The sequence below is a fragment of the Octopus bimaculoides genome, chromosome 20 (assembly GCF_046866305.1).
Source record: "Octopus bimaculoides isolate indiv1 chromosome 20, ASM4686630v1, whole genome shotgun sequence".
NCBI lineage: Eukaryota > Metazoa > Mollusca > Cephalopoda > Octopoda > Octopodidae > Octopus > Octopus bimaculoides.
Window position 1 is genome coordinate 40,828,921 of NC_142947.1, and position 9,360 is coordinate 40,838,280.

The following is a 9,360-nucleotide window of genomic DNA, read 5'->3' on the forward strand; positions in this document are numbered from 1 at the left end:
ATGCTTAACCTGCTTGTATGTGTGTGTATGCATGCGTCTCTGTATGTGTCCGTATGTATATGTGTGTCCGTATGTATATATGTGTGTCCGTATGTATATATGTGTGTCCGTATGTCTATATGTGTGTCCATATATATGAATGTGTGCGTATCATAACGATGTGTGGATCACCTAACAAGAATCAATCGCCTATCTAGTGTCTTATTTTTATTTCATCAAAGAGTGAAAAGTCTTACAAAATGATCATTATTTTATTATTTTATTGATATTGAAATCAACGTGGAATTTGTCATCGTACGTCTACTGCCAGAAAAACAATCTTGTATCCAGAAATGACATACTCTACAGCACACATCATTCACTGAAAGAAACAAGGATATTCTTAAAACCTATCACGGGATGAGCAATATATAAAGAAAAATACGGATGCTGACTGTGGAGCCTGAAGATCAATATGTCGGAGTGACATCGAGAAGGCTGACCCGGAACTCGATTCACGTTACTAAGACAAAACACAAAGGCAGCTGGTAAGTAATCGATGACAAGTCAGGTGATGTAAACCTGCTCTCGATAAAACAATACGATCGAAAAATTACTCATCAGGAGAGATAAATTAGGATTTGATATTAAAGAAACTAACTTCTATTTAAACTATATGTACTATAATGGTTTCAAATTTTGCCACAAGGGCAGCCATTCTTTGGGTGGGGAGAGAGGAGTAGTCCTTTACATCGACGCCAGTGTTCCACTGGTACTTAATTTATCGACCCCGAAAGGATGAAAGGCAAAGTCTTACTTGATGTGTGTGTGTGTGTGTATATATATATATATATATATATATATATATATACACACACATACATATATACACCAAGTACCCGGCGTGTGTGTCTTTGTGTCTCCCTATCACCACTTGACAACCGGTGTTGGTGTGTTTACGTCCCCGTAACCTAGCGGCTCGGAAAAAATACACCGATAGAATAAGTACTAGTCCTGTTTAAAAAATAGGTCCTGGGGTCGATTTGTTCGACTAAAAACCCTTCAAAGTGGTACTCCAGCATGGCTGCAGTCAAATGATTAAAACAAGTAAAAAAATATATATACACACACATGTACACATGGGTGCATGTATGTTTGTGTGTGTATATGTATTTGTATATGTGTAATGTTACAGAGCAAAACATGCGAAGTGCATATTGCATATGTTCCTCTATCAAACAAATATACAGTAATAAAAGTAATGGTGACATGTGTCACATGCTGTGAACCTAAAAATCGTAGTTGCAACATTATTAGAATAGAAAGGGCAAACGTTTATCCAAACGAGCAATTTTCTTGCCATGAGTGGCTAAAACAATTCTTCTAGCATTCAACAAGTGTCACCAACATTCAGTCTGCAGGCCAAATGTCGTTAAACAAACCTTAGCGAGAGCCTCGACTGATTCACATTAAAACCAGGCAACAATATGTCGTGTAATTTGACATCCGAGATGCAAGAGATAACGGAACATTTGGCTTACGAGATAATTAACAGTTACGAAAACTTGTCATCAAGAGAAAAAAAAAACTGCATAGATTAGAGATAACAACATACAAGATGCAATATGGCGAGTCACTACACACAATATGGTGAGGCACACACACTTGAACGAACTTGACTACTCAGTCAAACGTCCGTGCATATAAATATATATATACATACATAATTGCCAACGCATGAAACTTGCGGACTCTGAGTTTTCTTTATATATGTGTGTGTGTGTGTGTGTGTATTTATATATGACAAGAAATAATTTTTGCCTCTTCTTATGGAAGCAAAAGGATTTATAGGACTGTAAAAAAGAAGTGCTCAAATGTAATTGAGACAGAGATAAAGAAACATTGATCATAGAACAAACAACGATTTTATATATAACACGGTCCCTAATCAAACATTTGATTATATATAAATATTACCATAGTCCTTAAACATAAAATATAATTATACAAATAACACAGAAGGTAAAAATATACATGCGAATAAAATACAAATATATACAGGGTGTCCACAAAGTCTGGGTACATGAGGATTAATACATACTTTAAAATATTATTATTTCTTATATTTAATTGTTTATGTTATGATTTTATTTACAATCTGGGTACATGGGGATTAACAGATACTTTAATAAATTATTATTTCTTATATTTAATTGTTTATGTTACGATTTTAGTTACTCCATGTACCCAGACTTTGTGGACACCCTGTAGAACGGTCTATCAAAAAGGTAAATAAAATCGACTAATTCCTACCTTCTTCCGTAATCCAATGGGTTAATTTTTAGAATTGACTCAGGCGATAGTTGTACTCTTCTTCTATTTGACAACAGGTGTTTTGCATAAACCAATTCTTCTGAAATTCCCGGACACTCTACCACACTAAGAAAAAAAAAAACCAAAAAAACAACAACAATTATTTCATTGCTAAACATGCAGGTGGCTGTTGTTAATAGAAATTTCAACTTCCCGGTTTCAAAACCTAGTAAAACTAAATATTATTTACCACATCTAATTTTACTTCTATACACCTTCAGAAAAGCAGAAAAAAACTTATGGTTGCAAAAAGAGATCACCCCAGTAAATTTATTTAAAGTTTTAGACTCAAAGGATTTAAGGATAGCAATGCTTAAATAGTCTTGACTATTAATTCTGTCACGAAGGGAAATCATTGGGCCGGCGGATTTCCCAGATCATCACAAATCTTCCTCCGTGTTTAACAATTGGAAGAAAGCAGTCTGGGCCAAATGTTTCTTTTGGCAGTCTCCACATACACTCGGCCGGTGGTCGGAAACAAGGTAAAGGATGACTCGTCCCAGAAAACGACATTCTTCCACAATTCTAGGGACCAATTCTGTAGGTTTTTACTCCACTCTAAACGCTTTGCAACGTTTGTATATATTTGTATTTTATTCGCATGTATATTTTTACCGGCTGTGTTTCTTGTATATGTATATTTCATATGTTTAAGAACCATGGTAATTTTTATATATGATCAAATGTTTGGATGAATGGTGGTATAGATAAAGTTGTTGACTCGAATTTGATGTTTGTTCTATGATCAATGTTTATATATATATATATATATATATATATATATGTGTGTGTGTGTGTGTGTGTATATATATATATATATATATATATATAGGGTCATCTTATAAATGATGCGGATTTTTTATACATCTTTTATTTTTCAAAATTAAGATAAACAAAATTCATTTTTAATTTAAAATATACACTCTTTCATTTTCTACAATGCTCTTTCATCTATCTGGTAGATTTGCAAGGCCCCTCTTCCAATATTCACTTGTCCATGACGAAAAATACCCCTCCAGTGCTGTTCTGGCCACGTCTACAGAACTCATATTTTTTCCGTCCAAATGCGGAACAAATGATAATAAGATTGGGCAATGACCGGCGAATATAGTGGGTGTGGCATCGTTTCCCATTCAAACTGCTCCAGCTTTTGGAATGTCATCCTCGGTGTATGTAACTGAACATTATCCTGATGGATGAACACCTTTCGTCTTGAAACCAAAGATGATCGTTGCGCTAATGTGGCCCCGAAAGGATGAAAAGCGAAGTCGACCTCGGCGTAATTTGAACTCGGAACTCGAAGACGGACGAAATACCCACAAGCATTTTGTCCGACGTGCTAACGATTCTACCAGCTAGCCGCCTTGGAATGCATTATGAATGTTTACAGTCCCTACCTATTATTGCCATTTCCCTTAATATGCCAATGCCAAGCCTTTGGTAATTCGCCATTCCATTTGTGCAAATAACAAACGGAATAATAGACTCATTTCTCACCTACCATTATGCTTTCAGTTCAACATTTAGGACGGTGTCATTTTTTTTTTCGTTTAATTTTTCTACTCGCATGTACACAACGTTATAATCATTTGGTATTTTTAAGTTAGCAATTAGTGTGTTCTTGTCATTTATAGCCATGGAGACTGATGCCAAGCTTACTAATTAGTACTTCGTGCTCTATCTGTACACTAAAGTTTCACAATACTGTTACATTGTAAGGCGGTGAGCTGACAGAACCGTTAGCAGGCCGAGAAAAATGCTTAACGGCATTTCGTCCGTCTTGGCGTTCTGAATTCAAAATCCGTCGAGGTTGATTTTGCCATTAATCCTCTGAGGTCGATAAAATAAGTACCAGTTGAGTTCTGAGGTCGACGTAATCGATTTTCCCCCCTCCAGAAATTGGTAGTCTTGTACCAAAATTGTCATATTGTCATTTTTTGAAAAGCATTTTTCTCGAATTTATTAAAATTTGGAGACGATAACTATACTGCGCAGTTATGATTAGGTAACTTTGTCTCTAAGTATATCCGTCTCAACTACTTATGAAATATTCTGACGCATTGTAGTGTTTTGTCTCTAGAAATACTCCAAATAGACGACGTTAGTTACCTAAATTATCGGAAATGTGGATATATCTTTCACTATTTCCACTGATAATAGACTGTTTCTGAATCACATATGTTGGCCTTTTTGCTTCTCCATTCACACTGGATTTGTGTACCCACAACAGATTTTTTTCTATATAAATTCAGGGTACCCAGTTCAATGAAATATGGATGGTATACCTTTATGGTTGTTCATTTCTGTTGCTAATTTAGTTTCTAGTTTCAAAATTTCTAATCCTGTAATCTTTCTCATATTCTGACATATTATGACTAGAACGTACTAATTAATTATTAGACTCTTGTCAAAGAGTAAGATCTTGCGGGCGTTACTAATTTCTTAAGCTATTTCGTATGCATTCTGTGAATTTAGTTTGGGGTTTGTATCCAATGTTTTTGAACCAAACTGATAACAGCGCGATTGTTGCTCCCATTTTGAAGCCTAATTCCAGTTCTGATGTAAATGTTAATATTTCGTAAGATATTGCTTATCAACCTTATTTCTATTTTCGCTGGGTTTATTAATCTACATTTAGGGTTATTTGTGATCCATTCAAGTGAGATAAGCCACATATTCTAACCTCTTATCTAAGTTAATCTACTCAGTTATGTGCTTGTCCTCCTCATATATGTTGCTATAAGCTTATACATAAGTATTTCTGTGATTATTAGTTGTTTTATAAAGGAGAGGTTGTCTATATTTATTCTCCTCTACTTCATAGAGGTTACTGGTCTTATCAGAGAGAGCGAACGCATTATTCGAAGTCCTAAACTTCATTACATCAGCGTCACACTTACGAAAGATAATGCTCGCTGCTCAGTATAAGAGAATGGCTTTGTAGACACGATCTCCTGTAATACTGTTGCGAGGCAGGGTTTGGTTCTCGGTTTAGGTATCTTAGTGTTCCGTAGCTGTGTTCGTGCTCTTAGGATCAGAGAAGGCTCGGTGTAAGGTACTTCGCCTTTTCTCGTGTTTTCCGTGCGTAATATTTGAATGATGAGGAAGAGGTGGACATATTTTAGTAGAACAGCTGAGGACCATGTAATGCTAGGTTAGCACCGGTTCACATGAATATGCAGGTTAATCTGCTGTTGGTAATATATCGCTAAACTTACGAAGATATCTGTGAAGAGTATACAGATGCTGGTATTCTTGAGAAGAACGCAAAAACTGTATATACACAACATATGTGTGTATGTGCACGCACAATACACACACACACACACACACACACACACACACAGAGAGAGAGAGAGAGAGAGAGAGAGAGAGAGAGAGAGAGAGAGAGAGAATACATATGTATATACATGGAGTACAAAGACTTCGTATTTATATATTCGTACCGATGACCACGTTAAATATATCTTTATAGTGTACTTGTGAAATACAGAATATTACTTAAGTTTCATATATTAATGAATGAATCGCTGACGGAGATCCAACACAAACGTTCATTCGTCGGACATTTCAACAATTGCTGATCTCGAAGGAAATTTTTCTCAATATTCTCGATTGTGTGATGCAAGAGGCATGTTATCAGTGTCACGTCTTTTAGAAGCAATATTTTCAGTTGACATACACTTCAAATCTAAGAGATATAGTTATGATAACATAAAGACAGTTACACTCATTTGATCTTGAAGATTTCTGTTGATCAGCATCTTTGGAATTCATAGGCCACCTTTTTTTTCCTTCTTTGCAGTTCCTTTGCAACAGGGGCCTCGAGCCTTGTTTGAAACAAAATCGTATAAAATAATTGTACCACATACATGAGAGTATAAAGTGAAATCTCATGGGACTACTCATATTAAAAAAATGTCTAACAAATGAAAGTCTTCCGTATATTTTCTGTTAGAAAGTTATTCACGTGGCTAACATAAACCTTATGCTAAATATCTGTATTTCACAAGAACAGGGTAGCGATATATTTAACGCTGCGTTTCAATCACAATATGTATGTGTGTGTAATAATCCTTCATATGTTTCATATAGGTGTGACTATATATGGTATATGTGTGTGTGAGTGCTTTGTATAGATGTATATGTTTAAGCACGTGTGTATGGGATGCTCATACGTCGCTCAAAAGCCCAAATGCGAGCGAGAGAGAGAGAGAGAGAGAGAAAGGGAGAGAAGGAGAGAGAGGGGATTGAGTAGCGTACATATATATGCTATCTTTCTTTGTCAAATATTTTAATTCTTCCTACCATAAAGAATCAGGTTTCTTACAAAGAAACAGACTTCCATCACTGACACATAGATAACATAAAATGATAAATGGTACTTGTTGAAATTTATAAAAGTCTTAAATAATTTTACAAGCCTGCTTCAAGAATGTGTTGGCTACGTGCATATTAACTGGTTGCTTTCTTTATCTGAAATCTGGAGTTCTTCATAATTTTCATCACTTAGCCATTGGCTGACATGGCCGAGATCATCAGTAATTATTAGTACCAGTAGTTTAAAACAGTAGCAGTTTAAATTAGTAGTAGTTTCAAATAGCAATCTCACAATCATACTTAAAGTAGATATGTCATAAGAAGTTTTGTATGCAGATACAAAAGCAGTTATATCATGAAAATTTTCTTTAAGCATGATATGCTGGTTGATATTTTAAGCTAAAACTGCTTCTGTTGCACACAACGAATTTTTATTCAGCCTAACAGCTAATTTGCAGCATCAGGGATTTTAAATCGTTATTTTGCTACATCATTAAGAATGGATTTTGTCTTATCATGCGGTTGCCAGTGAGTACTTGCTACTGATGAAGCCCGAAGACGTTGAAATGTGCATTCAGCAATGCCAACACTGCCGCTGAGAAGTTTTCACTTGCTACTGATATATTTTTATGCTTTTTAACACTATATTATCTCAGGACAAATACCACAGTGAATTAGGCTTCCGATAACGTATATACATTAAGAATGATACGCGGATCACTCTTTTAAACTAATACTGCTTCTGTTGCACACAACGAATTTTTATTCAAACGGCTGCCTAATTGCAACATCAGTGATTTTTCCATTACTGCTTTTCTTTATCAGAAATGACTGATTTCGTCTTAGCTTGCTGTCATCAGAGGATACTTACGACTGACGAAGCTCAAAGAAGAAATGCCACCACAGGACGATTTTAATCTACTACTGCTATATTTTTGAGTCATTTAGCATTGTATGTTACGTAAGAGATACTACCTCGAGACGAATACCGCTGTTAATTTAGGCTTTCATGATGTATCTGCTTTAAGTAACAATCACCGATTGTTCTGTAAACATGCATTCAAAATCTGGGTAGAAATGTGGCTGGTTTTAAAGTAGGTGACCGTAAAGATTCACCCTCACTTTGTTTTTGGAAAACGTGTTCACATCTGTACGGCAGCTGATCTCTAAAATAGTGCAGAAGTATAACTGTATTTGCGTGCATGTGTATACGCATATATGTATGTATGTATGTATGTATGCATGCATGTATGTATTATGGTTGCGTGTATGTGTCTGTATGTATATGTTTGTGTGTATATGTTTGTGTGTATATATTTGTGTGTATATATACATGTATGTATATACATGCAAATATAACTGTATCTGCGTGCATGTGTATACGTATGTACGTACGTACGTACGTACGTACGTATGTATTCATACATGTATGTATACATTATGTTTGTGCATATTATATGCATACCTCAAAGTAGGGTGAATAAAATCAAAATAAGCACTAAATAAAATTATATATATATATATAAAATAGCAGAGATGCCCGCCGTTGCACGGGATTAAAATGACAGTTTGTATCTATATGACAGTTATGTTGAAACAGGTGATACGCGAAAGTGCAGTACTTAAATGCTGGGGTCGATTTGTTCGACTAAAGGCGGTGCTCCAGCATGGCCGCAGTCAAATGACTGAAACAAATAAAAGAATAAAAGAATATATGTGTGTGTTTGTGTGTGTGTACATATCAGGAATCTATGTACACATATGAATGGGTGATGGGTAATTTTCTTTAAGCTAGCGTCCGTACAGTTTAGAAGTCATATGCTCCAAATACACGCACGCACACACACGCACGCACGCACACATACACACACACACACACACACACACACACACACACACACACACACACACACACACACACACACACACCGGAAGCTTAAACAAAGAGCTAAGTATTCTCAAAGCATCCTTCTAATGTTACATTTTGTTTCATTTGCAATGCTTCCTTCGTGTTGTTGTTGTTGTTGTCACTGCCGTACTTTTTTTTGTTGCAGTTGATGTTGTTGTAGCTGCACACCATCTGTAGTAGTAGTAGTAGTAGTAGTAGTAGTAGTAGTAATAGTAGTAATGGTGGTGGTGGTGGCGGTAGTGGTAATGATGGTGGTGCTGGTGATGGTGCTAGTGGCGGCGGCAGCAGCAGCAGCAGTTGTAGTAGTAGTTGTAGTTGTAGTAGTAGTAGTAGTAGTAGTAGTAATGGTGGTGGTGGTGCTGGTAGCGGCAGCAGCAGCAGCAACAGCAATAGTAGCAGTAGTGGCGATGATGGTGATGCTGATGGCGGTGGTGGTAGTAGCAGCAGCAGCAGCAGCAGCAGTAGTAGTAGTAGTAGTAGTAGTAGTAGTAGTAGTAGTCGTTGTCATTTGTTTCTAGGGTCTCCAGTCTTCGCTGTTCTCTTACAAACTCACAAACACCTTTGCTCTTCTGTCTTCTACATTTTCCTGATATCTTCACAGGAATCCTAACCCCTGGGTGTGGTTCTGTGCCAGAGAAGCATCACTGAGGACAAAGTGATGGACTCAACCCGCAAAGGCAGCGCTACAGCATGGCCGCAGTCTAATGAATTACGACTTGAGACTCTTACAAGAATAAATGAGAACAAATTAGAAAAATATATTAGAAAGGATAGACTTA

At 36.3% G+C, this 9,360-nt stretch overlaps 1 long non-coding RNA gene across 1 annotated transcript in view; it reads right to left on the minus strand.

Annotated features, from left to right (window-relative positions):
- Positions 1–245: 245 nt before the first annotated feature.
- The window catches only part of LOC149131694 (uncharacterized), a 194,116-nt gene continuing 185,001 nt past the window's right edge, over positions 246–9,360 (minus strand). The window contains exons 4-5 of the long non-coding RNA XR_016237671.1: positions 2,293–2,418; positions 246–361 (exon numbers count right to left, since the gene is read on the minus strand). This is a non-coding gene — a long non-coding RNA (uncharacterized LOC149131694). The remainder of the gene's footprint in view (positions 362–2,292; positions 2,419–9,360) is intronic.